This window comes from Diorhabda carinulata, chromosome 6 (assembly GCF_026250575.1).
Source record: "Diorhabda carinulata isolate Delta chromosome 6, icDioCari1.1, whole genome shotgun sequence".
NCBI lineage: Eukaryota > Metazoa > Arthropoda > Insecta > Coleoptera > Chrysomelidae > Diorhabda > Diorhabda carinulata.
Window position 1 is genome coordinate 20,397,060 of NC_079465.1, and position 23,437 is coordinate 20,420,496.

Below are 23,437 nucleotides of genomic sequence, written 5' to 3' on the forward strand. Positions count from 1 at the left end.
TAATATTTTTACTGAAGACGTTGTGGCTGCCTTAGATAGTTGCAATATTTCTTATAGGAATTCTCTTCGACTAAAATCAGTTATATCAGAAGCCCTGGGAATTAATACTAGTACTTTAATTTTGAACAAAACCTCATTCAATGAATACCGATCGAAATAGAAAAGAAGCTGCTGAACGAATAAAACGAGAATTTGGCGAAATTGAAGTTGGCCCGGCTGTAGTGCATTGGGATGGAAAGTTGATACCTGATGGTTTTTCTTGCAAAAAGGTCGATGGAGTACCAATCATAGTTAGAAGTAATACCATAGAAAAAATATTAAACGTACCAGCGTTACCAGATGAGAAATTAATTACACAGGCACAAGCAATTTTCAATGTGGTTCAAGAATGGGGATTAACTGATAATATCAAAGCTGTTTGTTGCGATACAACTTCCTAAAATCTGGGAAGTCGGGAACAAATGCTAAAGTTCAAGAGTTTTTCTGCTCAATCTTACCTCGAGATGACTACAAAGGGCTCTTAGAATTATGTCAAATTTTTCTTTGCACAATGGATGTTGAAAAAGTCAAATTTTACAAATCAGGAGCCTTTCATTATGCTCGCTGGATGTCTAAGGCGATTTACACTCTAAAAATTTACATGTTTCGAGATATTTATGAACTAGATATACAATTGAGAAAAAATCTATTAGATATTTGTTTATTTATAGTGTTTATCTATGTGCCTTTATGATTTGCGGTGCCTCGTGCAGCATTATCTCCAAATTTAGATTTGCAGTTTTTAAAAGTTGTTTATCAATACAGAACAATTGATAAAAAAATTTCGGATGCTTTTTTACATAAATTTAAATATCACTTATGGTATTTAAATTCTGAAACAGCTGCACTTGCATTTTTTGGTCCAAACGTAACATTAAAAATAAAATGGTTATAGCGTTAAAAAATTGTGAAGATTCAGAATTTGATTTGTTGAAACGGTATATTATCAATACAGATGGTGAGATTAAAAATTTAGAAAAGAAAGATATTGATTTTTTTATTAATTCGAATTCGTTAAAATTTTTCGATAGATTTGATATTAGTAAAGATTTTTTAGAAACTAATGCTGATACATGGATTAGAAATGATAATTATTTAAATGGTCTGGCAATTTGACAAAACTGTATATTTACCCTTCAGTAGTCATGAAACGTCTCTGCCAAAATACAATCTTAATATCCAACAAGATTTTAAAATAAAACCTGCAAAAAAAATTAAATATTTGGGCATTTACATTGACAATCACTTTCGATGGAACCATCATATGGAATATTTAACTAAAAAACTTCGGAGTATCCTATTTCGATTTAAGCAAGTAAGCCAATTTTTGAGCTTTAAATGTAAAAAAATACTGTATCACAGTTTGGTTGAGTCACACCTCAATTATGGCATTATTGGCTGGGGAGGAGTTTCAAGGAGCTATCTAAATGCCCTCGAAGTGACTCAAAAGCGATTCCTCCGAATGATTCTCAACAAACCAACAAGGTATTCAAGCTCACCACTCTATACTGAAACGCAAATATTGGATGTTAGACAACTATACATTATTCAGATAGGATGCCATCAATATAAAAATAAATACGAACTTACCACTCACAATCATAGATACGCGACAAGATCGAATAATCAATACTGTATACCAACAGCACTTAAAACAATAGGTCAAAAAGGTTACTCCTACTTGACACCTAAATTATTCGGGCAACTACCACAAAGAATTATCGATGAAACTTCTTTTAAACGCTTCAAAACCCAACTAGTAACATTTGTTAAAGAAACAGACAAAACAAAAATACACAAAATGATAGAATGCTGAAACAAAAACAGAGAAGAGTAAACTCATGTACGAAATGTATGTTTGAAACACAATCATGTAAAAATGTATTTATAATGTTTTAATTTTGGCACACCAGCCTATATTCACCACATACAAGTATGTACAATACTTCTGTGGATGTCTAGATGTTTATTCAATTTTATTCAATTTTAATTGTATTTTATTACTGTATTTGTTAAATTTATGAATAAACGTTATTATTATTATTATTATTATTATTGTTAATAATCTGTAAGTAGTAAACGATGTGGCGGAAAGAGCTGTTCAATTGACACAAGATTATATTAATAGATTAACAACTCAAGAAGATCAAAAACAATATTTGATTCAAGTTGTAAGTGAATACAGAGCGAAATATCCCACTGCAACTAAAAAATGTTTGACAAAAAAATTGTAGAACTGAAGAAAGAACTATAAATATTTTGAAACTATTATTTATAAGCAATAATATACTTTATTTTTTTAACAAATTTTGTATTTATTTATTTTGTTACCTATCTATATGCATTTAGTATGATACAAATAAAAATTATGGTGGAAATTAAAAAAAACCATGAATTTAACTATGAATACAACTTTATCGTTGAATAACTTTTAAACGGTAAATTTTATCGCAAAAAGCATTCAGATCTTTTTTAAAGAGCGTTAAATTTCCTACAAAAAACAGCTGTCAAAGTATTTTTAGCTACATTTGTTTTGATGGAAAAAAATTAACTGCAAAATGTGCAAAAATCCCATTTTATTTGAATGGTAAATGTATTATGATTCAGGCACGGGTTAATGTGAATATTAAGGGCTGGTTTGGGTCTGATATTTTTTTTTAGGTCATAACCTAAAAATTTGAGGGGCGTTTGCAGAACAAAATCCAATTTGGGAAATAACGGTGCGCATACGTATGGCGATATTGAAAGCGATCTCTCTATGAATTCCGGTAGCCCGGAATAGGGTGGGGGCACTTGGGCTAAAAGATGGGGCGGCCCTTCCATGTCTAGAGTAATTGAGAGTAGTATGAACACAAAAATTATAAACCAATAATTGAAAAGAAAAAAATTAATGAATATTAAGTGAATAGATAAAGAATAGATAAAGATCGGAAAAATGCTGAATAATAATTTTATCAGATGTTATCCACTCATTAATACTATCCAGTATTACCACCAGCTTATAATTATTTATATATATATATATATATATATATATATATATATATATATATATAATTTTGCAATACTTTTTTGCCACCACTAGAAACATGAGAATCGCAATAATACTGAATATTAATTGTATTTTATTTTTTGTCTTTTCTCCTTGTATCGATGAAAAAGCAATTTAGTGTTAAATAATATTCATTTTCTAACCTATATGAAGTGTTTCTAGCTTAACACTATACAGCGATACTTTTTTGTTGCTGTGTATTAATTGTATCAGATTTTATCTATTTATTTTTGGTATCCAGTATTTTCACCACTTATATTTTGTAATCAACTATTTTACATACATAATGCATATGGAGTCAGGAAGTGATAAAACTTGGTTTTTACAATCGATGATATGCAAGTTCAAGTTCGAAGTCTTTTACTGGGGAAGGGCATCATGGAGGGCTTTGATTTCAGGTGGATCCGATATAAAAAAGGGAGTTTCTTTTGCTGATGATGATGATGATGCGAACGACCAATAAGGTGCTTTATAGAGTAATGGAACACCGAAAAGAGTCAACATAGTGGGCATTCAAAGGCAGAAACGTTTAATAATCTAGCTTAATCTAGCCTAACCAAGAAAAACCAAAGCAGATGTTGATGGCACTACATATTTCACATACATATATTACACATTTAAATATTACATATTTAAATTGAACCTAGTGTATATCTCTTTCCTTACTGTCCGAGGGAGGTGTAAGTGTCTCACTCGTTTCCCTCCACTACCACTTTCCAGACATAAGAGGTGCAGCCATCTCGCAGTGAAAAATCAAATGAGGCTTAAAATAGTTTCGAAATTAAATTTCCAATTCGATCAGTAACTCACACCGACTATGCATTATACATACGAAATTTTATCAGATTCCTATGCGGGCGGTATACTAAAAATGAGACAAAAAGGAACTACACAACTATGCAATATTATAAATGATGCGATACATTTTGGTTGAGTGTATTTACTATATAAATGGACGTCGCAATAATGCTGGATATTAATTGTATCAGATTTTATCTATTCATTATTACTCAATAAATACGTTGAAATTTAATGTTCAGATAACAAATATTTTGTAACTAATTATTTCAGAGAAAATTTATTCTCCAGACAGATTCTTACATGAGTGATCTTCATATACTAGTGATATATGTTGTTAGACGCGCATCATTTGAACGATTTATCCGTGTATGCGTAGCTTATTACCCGACTGCCAGAAAGGGTTATGTTTTAAACGCGTATCTTGTATGTATGTAATATTCTTTATTACCTTGTATCTCCAGAACCGCTAAACGGATTTTCACATTTGAGGTATCGTTAGATTCGTTTCATTAGCCCAAGTGTTCTTAGATAGGAGACATTTAAAAAAAACAAAATGGCGGATTTTGGACGCCATGTGTGAGGTAAAAAAAAATTTTTTACTACCATGCATATCGAGTTGGGTATCAAAATGAAGGATTTCAGACACTGATTGTAAATATGTATATAACTTGCAGTTTTAATATTAAATGGAACGATAAAAAATAGCTAATTAAAATTCTTTTCTGTTTTCTTAATATTACTTATCATGAAGCATTGGTCATCGCGCAACAAACAATTCGGATAGATGGCGCCACTAGGTTTTTAAAACGCGGTATCGTTGTGACCTTCTTGTTATCTAAGACTAATATATTTACTATGAGGACGGGCCTACGTTGTTACTATAATTATAATTGTCTTGTGCGATTTAAATATCTTCATTATTGTGAGTTGTTCCAAAATATGATGCAGCTGGAGATACAACTTTTGTGGACATATTAAACAGTCTTCACGTTGGAGAACTTACAATGCAGCAATTATCTATCAAAGAAAACCGCAGAGCACCGTTAATAGGGCCATTTAACGATGGAGAAGCTGTCAGAATTTTCCCAACAACTAGACTGGTTGATGCATATAACGCGACTATGACAGAAAAGCTCACACAAGTATACACCGTTAGTGCTGTAGACATCTCATTAAGTCCTAAAACATATGGTCAAAAACCACGAGAGGAATACTTACCTGAAGATCCCAATAACACAGGTGGTATACCAAACCAACTCAAATTAGGTGTAGGCTCTCTAGCCATGCTAAGACGAAACATCAATGTTAATCATGGGCTGGTTAACGGTGCTATGGGTGTTATCCGACGAATAGATTGGCCAGCACTACGCAGAGAGCAGTTGGAGCCGGGAGAACTGCCACAAGCAGTATTTGTGGAGTTCGATGACCCAAATATAACAGTGAACCGACCTGGTATTGGAGTCCGGATAGAGCCTTGTGCTACAGAATTTGATGCTTTACGTGGTAAAGGCAAGATCGAGCGACGAATGTTTCCCATAATGTTATGCTGGGCAGTGACGGTGCATAAATTACAGGAGTTACGTCAATGAACATTGTTTATTAAGCTTTATTGTATAACGCCGACGAGGCACTTTGCAAAACATATAAATAATTGTAAACCTGTAATAAATTCAGATTCTGTTTTGTCAATGTATTGAATAAACGTTTCTCAACGTGTAATTTGTTTTAAAAACGCCTTCTCGAAGTTCAGTAACGTAATTGTCGCAGTCAGTAGGATACTTCAGAAATTTAACGTATCGCACGGGAAATTTTTCGTTTCAAGTGAATTCGAGTGCATATCGAAGAACTGCAGATAGTTCGAGTGGACATCGAGCAATTCCGACGGTTCCAGTGTACGACACCGGTGAAGAACTTCAGAAGAGCTAGAAGACGACGACAACGATTTTCCTGGGCTAAGAACTAACATCCTTCCAACCTTTAGGACCCCTAGAATATGATAGCGTTAGTTGTAACGTAAGTGCTCATTATTATTCCCTTTTTCCACATTCAATAATTTAGTTGTTATATAAATATATATTCGTTAGTATATTTTGATGAGCGAATTTGAAGTAGAAAACATAAATATATTATTTGAAAGCATTTTAAGTTTTCGACCAAGCGAGGATAAAAATTTTGAAAATAGTTCTAGTGAAAATAGTTTAGAAAATATAGATTTAAAAGTGACTACATCAGGTACGAACTACTAACTACTTAAATTATATTTAGATTCAATTCCAAATTTTGATGGAAACCCTCATACGCTTAATATATTCATAGGTAATTGTGAAAGTTTTATTTCTGCGTTTGCTAGTAATTCAGATAATGCGTTAAACACATTTTTATTTAGAGCTATTATTGGAAAATTAACAGGTAGAGCTCAAATATTAATTGGTTCGCGCACAGAATTAAAAACATGAGATGAAATCGAGCAAGCTTTAAATTTAAGTTTTGGAGATCAACGAGACATTGACTGTTTAGTTCAAGATCTCATTAACCTAAAACCATTTAAGTATGAAATCCCTTATAATTTTGGTATGCGATGCCAAGATTCTAGGAGCCTCATTATTTCTAAATTAAACACTTTACATTTAGATTCAAGTGAAAAACGCTTACATCTCAGGAACTACGATAATTTAGCTTCAAAAACTTTTGTTCGTGGTTTACCTTTACCTATACAAACTAACATACGTTTACGATCACCTGACAGACTAGAAAAGGCAATGAGCTTAGTTGTAGAAGAAGAAAACTTTTTGTACTCTACCCAAAGATCAAGTAATTTGAATTCAAATGTGTCATTCAAACCTAGTTTGAGAGTTACACCTACTAGAACACAAAATATTAACCATTATTCCACAAATCATAACAATGTACAACCATTTCAACCACCCCGTTCAATAATTCCACCTAATTTAATAACTCATCCTCCAGCATCATACTCATCAAGGTATACACAACATTCTCCTACAAATCCGTCTTACCTCAAAATATTCGTCCTAATAATTCACAAGCTTTCAAACTAGAACCAATGGATATCTCTTCAGGAAATACTGTACTTAAATCCCATTCGAGACCCAAATTCACATCTGCAGAACTTTTTAATCAATCTGTAGATAATTCTGATTCTCATGATCAATTTTATTCGGAAAATCCAAACTATTATGAAAATATCGACGACGCTAATATAAACAATCATTATACACAGAAAACACATTCTTATGTTGATAATACGATAAATTCCAAAGATTTTTACACAGATGCTCACAGAAATATCAAATAATCAGACTCAGGATTTTCATACTCTCACGAACCCAAGCAAGGTAACTTAATATATGTGAACGCATTAAAAACAAATCTGCCATTTATATAAATTCCAGAAATAAATGCAAAATTTTTAGTTGATATAGGAAGCTCAAAGTCACTTATAAATCCGAAACTAGCGTATAAATTTTATATGAATTACATATTTAATGAAAATTTTAATATTCAAACTGCTCATAATATTTGTTATCACGAGGTAGCGTATATTCCATTGTCCAATATTTTTAATTTACAAGAGTCTCACAAATTTTATCTTTTCAAGTTTAGTGAAAAATTTGATGAAATCATAGGCATAGATTTACTTAAACAATTAAATGCTAGTGTTAACCTCAGTAAAAAGCAAATTATTACTCCTAATACAATTATTTCTCTAATATTTGGTACAAACGCTGATAATAATATAAAAAGTTATTCTCTAATAATACCAGGTCGTACTCAAGAAGTTGTAAAATTACCAGTTAATCATAAAAATGGCATTGGAATATTAAATTACGAAAAGTTAGGTAATTGCCTTGAAACACCAAAAGCATTAGTAAATATAGTGAACAATTTAGCAATAACCACAATATTAAATTCAAATGAGAACCCTGTCAAGCCGGATATTCATGAGCTTTTTAACCCTTGAATTTAGTGGAAGAAATTTTTTTAGACAAATTGGAAGTAGAATCAGAAATAAACTTAGGTAATTCCAATGATAATAAATTGAAAGAAAATTTAAAAAATATAAGATTAGATCATTGCAATAGAGAAGAAAAGGAAGCGTTAAGAAAACTTTGTTATGAATATAGAGATATTTTTTATTGCGAAGGTATTCCTTTAAGTTTTACTAACGATATCAAACATAAAATTAAGTTAACCGACGATAGTCCAATATACACTAAATCTTATCGGTTCCCGGAAATTCATCGTTTTCTGCACCCATTTGGATCGTACCGAAACGATCAGATGCTTCCGGCAAGAAAAAATGGAGATTGGTAATAGATTACCGCAAACTAAATGAAAAAACAATTCAAAACCGTTATCCAATCCCAAGAATAAGTGAGATTATGGACAGACTAGGAAGAGCTAACTATTTTGCATCCTTGGATTTAGCTAGTGGCTTCCACCAAATCGAAGTTGACCCCGAAGGCGTACCCAGAACTGCCTTTAGTACCCCACAAGGTCACTTTCAATTCAAGAGAATGCCTTTTGGACTCAAGAATGCCTCATCCACATTTCAAAGCGTAATGGACAATGTATTACAAGGACTTAATGACGAAACCTGTATTGTTTACCTTGACGACATCCTAATTTACAGTACTTCTCTTCAAAAACACATACAAAGAGTTAAACAAGTATTTGACAGACTGAGAAAATTTAACTTAAAGATACAACTTGACAAATCCGAATTCCTTCAAAAATAAATAGTATACTTAGGTCATATAATTACCCCCGAAGGTGTAAAACCTAATCCCGAGAAAATTTCTGTAATCAAAAACTTCCCGATTCCCAAAACCCAAACCGAAATCAAAAGTTTCCTTGGACTTTTTGGATATCACCGCCGTTTCATACCAAATTTTGCCAAACTGACCAAACCCATGACTAAAGGAAAAAAAAGGAATGGGAATAATTCATGACAAGGAATTCATAGACTCTTTTCGAAATTGCAAAGAAATTTTAACAAACGATCCTATATTACAATATCCAGACTTTTCCAAACCAATGATTCTAACAACCGATAGTAGTAACTATTCCCTTGGAGCAGTATTATCACAAGGTACCGTTCCAAATGACAAACCTGTAGCTTACGCCTCATGAACCCTGAACGATTCAGAAATCAATTACTCTACGATTGAAAAGGAATTACTTGCAATCGCATGGGCTTGCAAACACTTTCGACCCTATTTGTACGGACGACAATTTCACATATATACTGACCACAAACCCCTAACCTGGCTTTTCAAATTAAAAGAACCCAACTCAAAATTAGTGAGATAGCGTTTGAAATTAGAAGAATACGACTATAAAATATTTTACAAACGCGAAACTTCAAATGTTGTGTCTGACTGTCTAAGTAGAATACAAATTAACGCTTTAGAAACTGATTCAATTATTAATAACCCCGGTGTCACGAATGACGAAATTTTAGAATTCTTACGAGAGTTCGAAAACTCTTTAGAACAAGAAAACAATTCTATCAATGAATGAAATCAATCAAAAGTAAATATTATCTCAGACGTACAAATACCGCCTCTTAAAAATACTACTAATATACCTCCAAATTTACGAGACGAACTCAATACACCTGAACCTAACTGGACGAAACCTTCTACCCCTAAATCCAATTCCTCAACTATTCATTCAGCTTTTGAAACCACTAACGAAGGAATTCCTATATTAGATGAAATTATTAATAACAAAGTTTTAGTATATCCAAATTTATATCAAAAACTAGACATCTCTCACGATACATATGAAAATCACAAGATTACGAAAGTTAAAATTCCAGAAAATGACAACGAACGTTTTATATTCGAATTTTTAGTAGAAAACACAGATCTTAACAACACATTCTATCTCTTTTTTAACAAAGACAACATGTATCATGATTTTAACCCGGGGGTGGTCGCAATATGAGATTTTCTCTCACAAAAGTTTCATTTCGTAAAACTGTAAATCTTTTCATCAAGTTTGGTACCTGAGAACCTCCCTAGTTTATTTTTAGAACCCCTTCTGACTAATAGGGGTAGGTCAGTTTACCCTTTCCTTTCTTTTCCTGTTCAACTTCGTTGTAAACAACATCATCCCGTGAGAGATTCTCTCATCGCGCGACCACTCGTGTAAAAGTTTTATTTTTATTTTTTTAAGTGTTGGCCGATTTGGGAAGAAAACGATATGAAGAAACACATTCACAAATAGGTAAATAAATTGTGTGGTTTTATATTTTAGATACTTTCTTTTTATTTTCGTTACTTATCATGTTTATTTCTATTCCTAGAGCAATGTGAATGGGCTGGTCCATCTGAACCAGTAATTCTAGAAGATTTGGAAGATGATAGACCCGAAAACCGTCATGATAAATGTGAAAGTGACAGTGAAAGTGAGCATAGTGAACATTATACAGACACCGAACAAAGTGAATCTGAGATGGAGCCGGAACAAGATGATACTAATATACCAAGTTATTTAGGGAGAGTGGTCGGCCAACCCTCTTCGGAGTCGGAGATTTCGGGCAAGTAAAAAAAACATAGTTACTCATCTTCCAGGGGTAAAACAGTGTACGAAAAATGCCAAAACAATTTTTTATGCATGGCAATTATTCTTCCCCAAAGAAACAATTGATTATATTGTTTCATGCACGAACATATATTTAGACAAAATGCGAGAAAATTATTCTCGGGCAAGAGACTGTGGAGCTACCGATTACGATGAAATTCACGCATTACTAGGTCTTTTGTTTATGGCAGGAGTGAAAAAGGCAAATCACCTAAATATAAGTGAGCTATGGACCTCTGATGAGTTTGTAGCTCGGTGCCAGTCGAATTATCAGATAGGAGAATATACAACAGTTGATGAAATGCTTGAAGCTTTCCGTGGTCGATGCAGATTCAGGCAATATATGGGTAGCAAACCTGCAAAGTACGGCATAAAAATTTGGGCTTTAGTAGACTCTCGAATGTTTTATACTTCGAATCTAGAGGTATATGCGGGAAAACAACCAGAAGGTCCCTTCAAACTTGATAACAGTGCTCGAAGTGTAGTCCTTAGAATTACCAAACCAATTCTAAATACTGGAAGGAACGTAACGATGGACAACTACTTTACTTCTGTGCCTTTAGGAAATAAGCTCCTCCAAAAACGAACGACAATTGTTGGAACAATAAGGAAAAATAAAAGGTAAATTCCCCATATTTTTTCTCAAAAAAGACCAATACTGAGTACTATGTTTGCCTATTCACCGACTGGAACACTTGCTTCTTACATACCTGGAAAAAATAAAAACGTTTTAATGTATTCCACTTTTCACGATGATGGGAAAATTGATGAAGAAACTGGTAGCCAATCTAAACCAGAAATAATTACGTTTTACAATCTAACTAAGGGTGGTGTGGATGTTGTTGATGAAATGAAATCAACATATTCAGTTTCAAGAGTGAGCTGTCGTTGGCCTTTGACCATATTTTTTTCGTTGATGAATATATGTGGTATCAATAGCCAGATTATTTATTTCAGCAACACCAATAACAAAATTGATAGAAGAGTTTACCTAAAAAGCCTCGCTCTAGAATTGATGAAAACTCATCAGCAGAAAAGGCATTTGGTTCCAAATTTAGCCTTAGAATTAAAGTCCTCAATAAAAAGGATTGCTAAGATTGAAGAAATGCCATCAACATCAACAGAAGTGAGAAAGGAAGGGTTCTGTGGATTCTGTCCAAGAAGAAGCAATAAAAAAGTTAAAACATGTTGCCATCAATGTGGCAAACCAATTTGCCCACAACACGCGGTGTTTACTTGTGAAACATGCCATAATCAACAATTATCTTCTGATTGAATTTTTTACCGCAATTTAAAAACAATTTTTATTAAAAATAATGTCATTAATTACTTACATTAATTACGACTTTTAGACTTTCCTACATATTTATGACATTACAAATATAACTGACCACTTTCTATATCTAAAGGACCAATATGATAACCTATACGACTATTTTTTAAAACATCCTAGCATGTTCAACTTCACAGAGTACTTTGATAACTCCTACCACATAATTCGAATAATAGAAAATAAAATTACTTTACAAATAGAACAATTAAATCCATTATGGGGAAAACATGCTAAATGATCTCTTTTTGACGGAATTGGCTCAGCAATAAAATTTATAACAGGTAATTTAGATCAAGAAGATAGAATCCGATATGACAAAGCTATTAAAACCTTATCTAATAATCAAAATAATATCAAAACATTACTTACACATCAAATTACATTACTAGAATCATCTATTAAATCATTCGAAAATAATTCCAAAATACTATCCCGCAATCAAGAAACATTGAGCTCACGTATTAATGATTTACAAAAAGAATTAAGGAATATGAAAACAGAAATGATAGAAACTTACCATTTCTTTTCAATTGAACAAATTGTTTCCCAATTTTCGATCAATTTTCAAATCATTTATGACATACTCGACAGAATAGAAGTGGCTATAAGCTTCGCAGAAATGAATACTTTCCACAATTCTATAGCAAATCCAAATGAAATACTTTCAGAGATAATATCAGTTAAGAAAAATATTGATGAAAATAGATAGATGAAAGTTTCCATTTGAAACATCGTTGAATAATATTTTATTATATGAAAAAATTATCAAAGTTAAAAGTTACAGTAAATATAATAGTATTACTTATATATTAGAAGTACAAATTGTAGAGTTTCTTGAATTTAACTACTATCACCTTTACCCCTTACCTATACCTTCAAATCAAAATTTCAAACTCATACTACCCCAATCCAAATTTCTCCTTTTAAATGAGCAAAACTATGCCTCTACGAACTCTAAATGTCAAGAAATAATTAAAGAAGAATTCATCTGCCGAGGACTACAAAGAAGAGCAATATCAAGTAACTCTCCTTGCGAAGTCCAGTTATTGAAATACTCTCAATCTACCTATAATTGCCGAGATATCCCGTCTACCATTAGTGAAGTCAAAATTCAGAAATTAGAAACCGACCATTGGATTGTGATTACCCCGTATAGCGTTATAGTCAAACAAAACTGCAACAAAGACATTACAAACTTTCCTGTGAACGGTTGTATCTAATCGAACTTAACTAATGTGACATTTTAATAAACAACTTTCATCTAAAAACTTTTAAATCCAGAGTGCCTAAAAATATAAAAACATTGATTTACTCAAATCAAATACTTATTCATACAAAAAATTTTACTCCAGATAGTGCTAACCTGAAACCTGTGCATTTGGATTCAATCGATCTTAACGAAATGAACAATGTCATGAGTGCTACTCAAGAAGATAAAAAGTCAGCTGAGAAGATAAACTCGTTACAATTTCATTTTCAAAGTATAAGTTTTTATTCAATTTCATTATATCTTATAGTTACAGCCTGCGTTAAATACCTAAGAATTAGAATAAGAAGAAAGAAGAACTAACCCGAAAGGGAGACAACAACGAAGAATTGCAGTCGGAGGCATGAAATTGAATGCTATGATAAATTATTATCTCTTTGTGCATGCCTCCGAATGTAATTCTGTTTATAATGTTGCAAAAAAGTGAAAAAACTACCGTGCTGATATTTCTAAGTGTACAATATGCAGGTACATTGGTTTGGTACTGTTTCAATTTATGTTTCTGGTTTTAAGTACTGTGGTGCCCTTTAAGTCAATTATTTTATTCTTTTATATCTATATCTATGTATACACCCTGTACACTAAATGTTATTTATTTATAACCAGGTCACCTATGTTTTGGTGATATTGCAATTTACTGTCTACGTAGGTAAACTATATCGTAATTATGAACCAATATTATGTGTCATCATTAATTATAAAAACTTCTCAGATGAAAGTTAAAAGTGAACTTAAGTGACTTTTTTCCAATTCGAAATGGGTACTAAAAACTCTAAAGAAAGTGAAGTGCGAGCAGCGGTGTAGTCAATTCTAACTTCATTGTGGAAGATGACCTTTTGCAAATGCCTACCGACATAAGGGTGCTTATGTATTATGTTTAACGGAAGTGTCAGATGAAGAGTGTGGACCAGTAGCAACCGGGGTGGCAATACATCGTACAAGGAGTAGTAGTATACTTAGGTAATAATCCCAGGCAAAAAAAAAGAGATGCTACACAACGCAACGCTGGAGCTGGTATGTGATTCTAGTATTTTTTATGGAACGTTGACGGATGGACAATTTATCACATTTCAGAATTCTTTTTGAACAAATATAGACTATATATAATTAATTAAAGTTTATGATGTAATATTAGTGCCTGAGCTACATATTTAATAACGCTCTGTTTTAAAATAAATTTGGGTATCTTTTAAAAATGAATTACGTTTGTTAGTAGTGCTAGGTTATTTTATTGGGCTTTAGTAGTATTTATATAATTATTTTAATTTATGCCTTCTGATTGGGAGTCGGTCTTTACAAGGTTATCCGATATAAAAACAATCATAATTAATGAATCTAAGAGAATTTTAAAGACATTAGTCCCCAAATCAAGTAGAGTAAGGAACGAAGTTTTACAAAATTTAATTTATAACTATAATACATTCATTGAGATAGTAAAGAAAATATTCCCGTCATTGGATGATAAACAAAAAACAGTTAGTATTGAAACTATTTACAACTGTTAGAGATAGGGTAGTTAGATCATTTCAAGTTTTACTTATAAATTATAAAATCCCTAGCTCTTGCCTTGAATGTATAAACCCCGAAATAAAAGACGAAACTATTGATTTTGACTCAGATCAAGACTTGACGCCTGACAGAGACTTAAAAGACTTAAAAATGTCTACTTCAATTATCAATTTTTTTAACTTAGCTAGTAAACTAGTATCGAATGAATTTGACGGAAGTGCAGACAAGCTACAGACATTTTTAGATGCGCTATCACTGCTCAATGCAAATTCGACAGGTCACGAAGCAAATGTAGTGGCTTACGTCAAAACAAAACTTAGCGGTAGAGCTAGAGACTTAATTACCGACAACGACGCGACCTTAACCCAAATTATACAAAAACTTAAAGACAATATAAAAACCGAAAGCTCGAAATCCGTTAACTCTAAACTTCTTAACCAAAAACAAACAAATAAAGATAATGTTAAATACGCCGAAAAAATTGAAATCTTGATAGGTAGTTTAAGAAGAGTTTACATTAGTGAAGGTGTCCCGCTGATACAGCAGAAATATATTGCACTGACGCGGTCGTCAAATCTAATACTAGGTCCGAAAAAGTCAAATTAATAATGGAAGCAGGCACTTTTCCTAACACTCGCGAAGTACTAACTAAATTCGTAGGAATAGATGTTCAAGATAACGCTAGTGTTCTATTAAAAACATCTCTGCCATATCTACAAAAATTTTCGCTTTAACTCGTTCAATGACAAAGCGTACTCCAGATACAAATTCGACCATTGCCGAAAAAACTAGCCCACAAAATAATAGACCAAAAGTGTTTCAAACTACCGACAATTTTATAACGATTAATATCCCTTATTTAAAATTTACTATTAAGCCAGATTATCTTAGAGTAATTCTGGGTCAAAAGGACAAAATCAGCGCTATAGAAACAATACATTTTGCTAACGACAACTTTTCTTTAGGGTAATTGTTGTCTCAGCTTGAAGTTCTAGCTAGCAAAAATAACATTAAGAAATTAAAATTAAAAATTAAGGATCCTATATTTACTATGTGCACAATTAATGATTTTAAAGAAAAGGGCGACACTATGTTAAAAAATTTAAATATAGTACTATATGATGAACTACTACCTAGAACTTAGACACCGCTTACAAATTTCTCATCAGAGAGCTAAAGATTTTCTAATTAGGGCAAAAGAGAAACGTAAAATAAAATACGATAAAAATTCAAAATATCTTAACCTAAACCCTGGGGATTTGGTGACGATAACAAACGAAAATAGATCAAAATTCGATCCTTGGTATAAAGGCCCATTCTCAATCGTTAACTGCGACAATGTGAACTGTTATCTAAGAAACCTAAGGACAATAAGATTATTACAGTGCATAAAAACAGAGTGCAGTTATATAGTGAACAAATAAATATATAAATATTGTGCGATTGGGAAGTAATTTAAGATTAAGTACTGTTTATTAAGTAGGAATAGGAAACGTATTTTTGGGTATCAATTATTTTTGGGATTTAATATTTAGTTTTAGAAAAAGGGATCCCTATATCATAAGTGAATATTTCTAATGTGATCAGTAACACATTTCTCTTATTTCTTTTTTCCGTGAGACTGAATGTTCTTCATTTACCGGCCGAAATGAAGTCCATTCTTCCAAAAGGGGGAGATGTGGTGCCCTTTAAGTCAATTATTTTATTCTTTTATATCTATATCTATGTATACACCCTGTACACTAACTGTGTAACCAGGTCACCTATGTTTTGGTGATATTGCAATTTACTGTCTACGTAGGTAAACTATATCGTAATTATGAACCAATATTATGTGTCATCATTAATTATAAAAAGGTAATTCCAAACTATTAAGACAATAGAAAAATGGTAAAGTTCAATCGCTGTTTAATTTCTACCCCTCGTTATGGCCCAACATTACAGTACCTAATCATTATTTTTTAAAAATACCTTATCATTGAATTTTCATCTTGTTTCAGTCTTTTCAGTTGATTTTTAATTGTAGTTATCCGTGCAGGCGGTTTTTTTTAAATTATTATTTTATTTATGTATGTCACATCAATATATACCTATGAAACGTAAACGAGGTGACACGGAAAATAATACAGCCACGAGTAATTTCATAACTTTACTTTGAATGACATTTTTATTAGGAAGATAATAGGGCCAAGTTTGTAAATTGATACGAGAGTATTGATATATGTGGTTGGTTTTTATTCCATTTTTTTGCAATGAGTTAAGTTCATACAGCAGTAAACGTAGTATATTAATAGTGTATGAATGTTAGCCACATTTTTATATCAGTTTTTAGATTTGAACATATATCATTACTTTGTTCTACAGAAAAAATATAGTCAGAAGTTGAAAGGGAAAGAAAACTATGTGTGAGGAGATAGACGAACAGACAATGTTTAATGTTATCGATGAAGTTTTGAAATACAAAGTAGCTTCTGGGAAATCAGCAGCCGAATATAGAGATTATGCATAAACACTACAAATACGTAATAAAAATTACGTAAGACATAGTTGGTCAAGAAATCGTGAATTTGAATTTAAAGTTGCATCACATCAAGCGTTAACAAAAACAGAAGAGGATCTTTTAAATATATCTCATTTTTTCTAAGATGCACTATGGATGGCATGTATGGAAGTTAAAAAACTTGTTAGTTAACATAAATCTGAAAATCTAGCGCTACCAGATCATTAGGTTTCAACAAAACTGCAGTGAATTTTTCCTTCCAGATCTTGGAGAATATATACCGTGAACATAATTTTATTACCGATCGAGTTTTTTGCAAAGAAGAATTTGGTATTTCTACTGTTTCGAGCTCACCAAAAATTTTTGCTAACAAGAGTCAAAAACAAGTTGACCAAATAGTTTCACATTTGGTGGTATTATTTGAGTAAGTATACTCCCCTTATTATCTTCTCTTGATTACATTTCTCTTCAGGTGTAGTGGTTGAATAAACTCGAGCATTTTTACTGCAGATCTAGATCACATCCAGAAACACACCTTACGTTTGAACGAAAATCAAACATCACTTTTATATGACAATCATGAGGTCACTACGATCAATGACGAAGATCTCTCCTGTTATAACATTCATTAATATCTTTATTCATAGATACTTACATTTCAAGTTAATTAGTTAATTAGTTTTGACAATTTAAATTTTTTCCAATTGAATTCGATATTTTAAGTATTGTTGATTAGTGATATTATCTTTTATCTTTCAGAACTTTCCCCCATTAAATAAATATAGGAAGAAATTTAGGGTTCGAATAATCCTACTATCATTGTATAAAGAATAGGATAGTAGAGCAGTGACAATGTTAAAACCATTTGAGGCAATTTTGCACGCCATCTAGTTACTTTTGAGCTCGTTATTCATAAAAATAACCCGTAGCTTAGTGCCATCTGAAATAAACAGCACTATTTTCAACAACTAAATTTTTTTGAAAAGATCACAACTGAATATGAATTTTCTCTATCTTCGAAAGTCGAACCGACAGTACATTGTTGCCGATTTTACTTTTTATTACGAAAGTGACACAAATTACCTATTCATAGGAATCTTTACAATAGATAGATAGGGCATATTTTGAAATATGTTTCGAATAATGTTATAGCATGTATTCATCTCGACCGAAAAAAAACTTAATCTCATTACTAATTATTAATCACCAATTTCAATGTATAAAAAAAGATTTTTGTAAGGAGTTCGTGTAGCACTAGCAAATGAAACAAATAATTTTTCATTTATCTGTTAATCACTTAAATTTGGGATAGAAAGAAGGATCCTTGCACATTCATATTTTGATAATATTTTGAAGAGGCGAAAAAATAAGTCCTGGCAATTTTATATGTTGTTTTTTAACTTTCAGTTGATTTATGTGATTTATCCATTTTCCCCTTTCTTCCTGGGAAAAATATTTTTGATTTTGTTCCGCTTTCGTACTGTATTAATATATTTGATAAAATCAAAAACAATAACTTGTAAAAAATTTTAATTATACTAATATTTTAAACGTAACGAAATGAAATATACTAAATGCATCATAATACACTATCGTACTAATAATTCAATTAAAGACATTGTAGAATTCTTCAATGGTGCAATATGTCCTTTCTTGAAGAAATGCCGTCGTCGATATTCGGAACTTACTAAATCTATTTGTTGCTTATAATTCTAAAGATACCTAGATGATAATTTTTTAGCATGAAGGTTCTAACAGGTCAGAGGTCGGTTGGGCAATAAACATCTTATGGCATTACCTAATGCTTGGACTTTCAGATAAATTGTAAACAGACGGATTTTAATATAAATATTCATTCCTGTCTGAATAGCCAACGAGTGAACATAGTTAACTGCTACTCTGACAACTTTTTACATTTTTAACGTGTTTACATTAATATAATAAATAACTCTTTGTGATAATACAGTATAAATAATAATCAACATGTGATCATTAACAATCAATTCGTGAATTACATGAAGAAAAAGAAGGTTATTTTAATAAAACGTAATAACATTAAATATCGTAAACACCCTGTCAGCATTTATTTTATTATAAATACGTACATTTGTAAACAACTTTTTAATGTATTATAGTTAGTTCGCTTAAGATATTAATTGTAATCATTCAATAATATAAAATTAATTGTAATTTTGTGTTGAATAAATTTTTTAAAAATAATGTTCGAACTCCGCAAATTATATTTGGCGCAGTCATTCGGATTAGTGCGATCGCGATTTTTCACGCATAGTGCGGTAGAAGTTTCGACTAAGTATTTTAATACAGAAGCACTAAACCTACGTTCTACGAGGGACAGGATTTCAAATAATTGTAAGTGCCAAATTCCCTCATTTTTATTCTTTTTTTATCTATCCTTATCAAATTCTGAGTAAGAAAGAGATAATTTATTAATTTTGATCAAGTATATGAACGATTTGGATACTTTTGTAATTTAAACTTCTCGGACCGTCTTGACGGACGGGTGGAGGGGAGTGAAGCTAAGAAACAGCTCAAAAAAAACAGGAGTAAACCTGGAAAAAAAATCCGTAATCCTACGCTGTTAGCCACCGTGGCTATGGGATGAATGGCTGCGCGAAGTCAGTCTTGAACGGTGCCTCTGGGATACCAGGCGACCTCCCAGAGTACCTAGCCTTAGCAAGGTAAGGGCGCACTGCCTCGCCGGACTGTTATTTCGTCCCCACTCGTGGGATCTGTATGGATACTTTTAATAAACAAAATAAGAAACGTCGCAGGAGGAGGAATATCTCGTCGGAGACAGAGGCATCTCTGTCTCACGATAAAAAGAGAAAAGTGGTTGATGAGGAATGTACGTCGTCTTCTGGTGAAGACGACATAAAAATTATGATGAGGATGTAAAAACCGTCGAGGATGACCTCGCCCGGGAGCTCTTTGAACAGGAGCTGATCAGGAAACATAAAGAAATGGTGAATAAATCCTTCTCAACGGTCAGGCAATCGACCATGATGGAGAAAACTCCAGGAATGACGAGACAGCTCCGGAGGCTATTATAAGAAAGCTCAGCGAGGTCGAAGAGATCATCGCGGGCTTAAATATCAACAATGAGGAAATAAAAAGGAGAATGGGGGAAATGAGAACCCTCAGAAAAAAAATCATCAAGGTTACGTATGGAAAAAATAACACATCCGAGATCATTCTAAGTGGCATAAAATGCCAAGAATGTAGGAAAGAAGCTGAAAAGCTTAAAAAAGCGGAGACTGCCAAAAAAATCAAGGCAGCGCTAGAAAAGGGAGGCTCCTTCAAGGAATTTGAAGGAATCAAAGATAAATACTGGTAGGACCAAGTGTTCTCCAAAACCAAGATTCTCCCTATGAGGAGCCAGGACGCGCTGGATAGAAAGGACTGTATAGTCCTAATATATCCAAACAACGAAAAAGAGTTGGAAAACATGACTCGAGAATTCGGTAACCTCCTTAAAAACGAAAAAAGCCTGGAGGCACTATGTCGCCAGACTTAATGGAGAACCCGGTAAAGACTGATCAGCGCCATGGTCGGGGAGAACGAATGTCCTCATTCTCGGTGGGGAGGTAGCTCCCACGAGAAAAATAATAAAATTCACTACCAAAAGCGGTGGTAACTATAATATGGTTGTACACCCGAGAGCCTCCAGAGATAGGAGGTCGGAGGAGGGTGAATCTGTCCTGGTCAGGACAGGAGACAGGCCCTTCGCCGAGGTGTTATAAACCATGCAGGAGAAAGTTGACGTTGCGAGCCACAACGTCAACATTAATAAGGTGACATTGTCATCCGCCTCAAAGGCAAGGGTCAGGCACAGTCCCTAAAAAATGCGATAAAGAATAAAATGGAGGAGGTCAGCGTAACGACCAGGAACAGGGGGACGGTTTTCAGCGTCACTGACCTCGACCCGGCGGTCACCTCAGAGGAGGTGAAAGCTGAGGTCGAAAAGCAGACCGGCCTAGCAGGTCTTGTGGAGATAAAACTATTTAGAAAGACGAAATTCGGAGGGCCGAACAATAAATCCGGCAAGCTCAGAGAGCTTGGAACCATCAAAATAGGATGGTCGGCGTGCAGGGTGAGGGAGCGAATAGCCCCTTTGAGGTGCTTTAAATGTCTGGAATGCGGACATATTCTGACCTCCTGTAAGGGGGAGGACAGAAGCCAGCAATGCCTCAATTGTGGTGGGCTCAACCATAGAGCCCAGGAGTGTAAGGCCGTATCGAAGTGTATGGCCTGTAAAGTTGAGGGGCATAGGATGGTCACCATGAGCTGTCCAGAGTACAGAAAATTAGTCCTAGGGAATAAGGACTAAATACATAAATAGGGTCTAAACCAATTGAAATGAACAAAAGGTCCTTTTACAACCTCTTTGTTCAGGATCTAGACCTTATAAGAAGAAATTCAGCTTTTAATGTGTCGGTAATTGTTGTTGTCGTTTCAAGGTTCCGGCAATATACACCGGAGGCCCATTTTAGGAAGTTGTCGTCGGTTGACAACAAAGGTTTTATTTATTTTTTATTTATATATTTATTTATTTATTTTAATCTAGGTTTTAGACGAGCTAATCCCGACTTTTATTATAAAATCCCAACTAGGATACCTACGGTTATTCATAAGATTAATAATACAATAAATTTTCCATATGATCGCCCGGGGTCACGTCTCTTGCTGCGTGGTGATAATGTGGGCCTGATACAAGCAAAATGGCTAATGATAAAAAAATAGGCAAAAACCAGATAAACGTACTGCAAGTGAACTTGGGAAGGTCCCAGATGGCGCATGATATCGCCTTTGACGAAGCAAACAAACAACACATCGATATTATGATAATATCCGAGCCAAACAAAATCATCGCAAAAAAAGGATTGCTCGTAGATAAGAATGCAGGAGTGGCGATAGCCATTATAAATAAAAACTTAGAAATCGATAAGACGCTTCGAGGTGATAACTGCGTACAAATAGAAACCAAGGGCACCATTATGACTGCCGTTTATATCTCACCGAATATCAGCGATAGAGAATACCAAAAGAGCATAGATAAAACATTCGAAACGGCTACCAAAAACAACGGAAGACGACCATCCATAATGGCCGGAGATATAAACGCGAAATCCGCAATATGGGGATCTCCTATATCTTATATAAAAGAACAAATGGTAGAGGAGTGGTTGGCCCAAACAGGATGGGTAGCAATCAACAACGGCCATCACACCTTTGAAAGAGGTAACTCTAAATCACACATAGATGTTACGCTCTGTCATACCAGCCATTATAATAAGATCACCAACTGGTGCACGGAATATGTCAATCCATACACACACCATGGACATATTCGATATCAGATAAAAACGAAAGGAGTAATAAAAAAGTGTTCACGCCAGAATTAATTCAAAACTCATGAAAACTGGCAACGCTGTCCGACCAACCGACTACTGAGCGAATGGAAGAAATGAGATATATAATAAGTTCTGTTGTTAAAGCTATGTAAAAAATTTTCTTACAAATAAATGTTAATGTGAACGTGTTAATAATAACTATAATACAAAACATGGTCCTTACGAGCGGATTATAAACAAAACCAGTGAAAATTCGCAATAAACAATATATTATTAACAACTATAACCCAAAAACAATTTACCACGTGCTGCAAGCAACTATCAACGAGTGCAAAGTGATCGACCAAACAAGTAGTCGATACAATATCACGGCGACCAGACATCAGCTCAACTGGCCGACTAGTTCAATTGCAAGAATCAGGCAGTTCGACCGAAATCAGAGTGAGTTTGTTCCAAATTATTTATTTCCGAATTTTTCTTTCCATTTGCGATTTCAAAGCTTCTCTGTTTGTGCTTGAACAATTTGACAATATAAAATGGCAGAACTTGGCAAACTAATAAAGAAAAGAGGTGTAATTAAAGCTCAGTTAACTATTTTCACAAAAGCGGTAAATGAATTTGCAACTATATCTAATTTAAGCCAAACAGAAGTTACAAAATTAAAAGATAGGTTACGTGATGCCGAAAATTATCTTGACGAATTCAAATCATATCAATTAGAAATAGAGTTACAGGATGATATAAATTTAGATGAGCAATTAATCGAACGAGAGAGATTTGAAAATTCATATTATGATGCAATCGCTGTTGCTAAAAACATTTTACAAAGCTACAATAATCACGATAATGATACAAATCTTAGCGTGATTTCAGACAAAGCTTGTTGTAAAAACGAGGGTATAAAGCTTCCGGATATATCACTTCCTAAATTCAGTGGAAACTTTGAAGATTG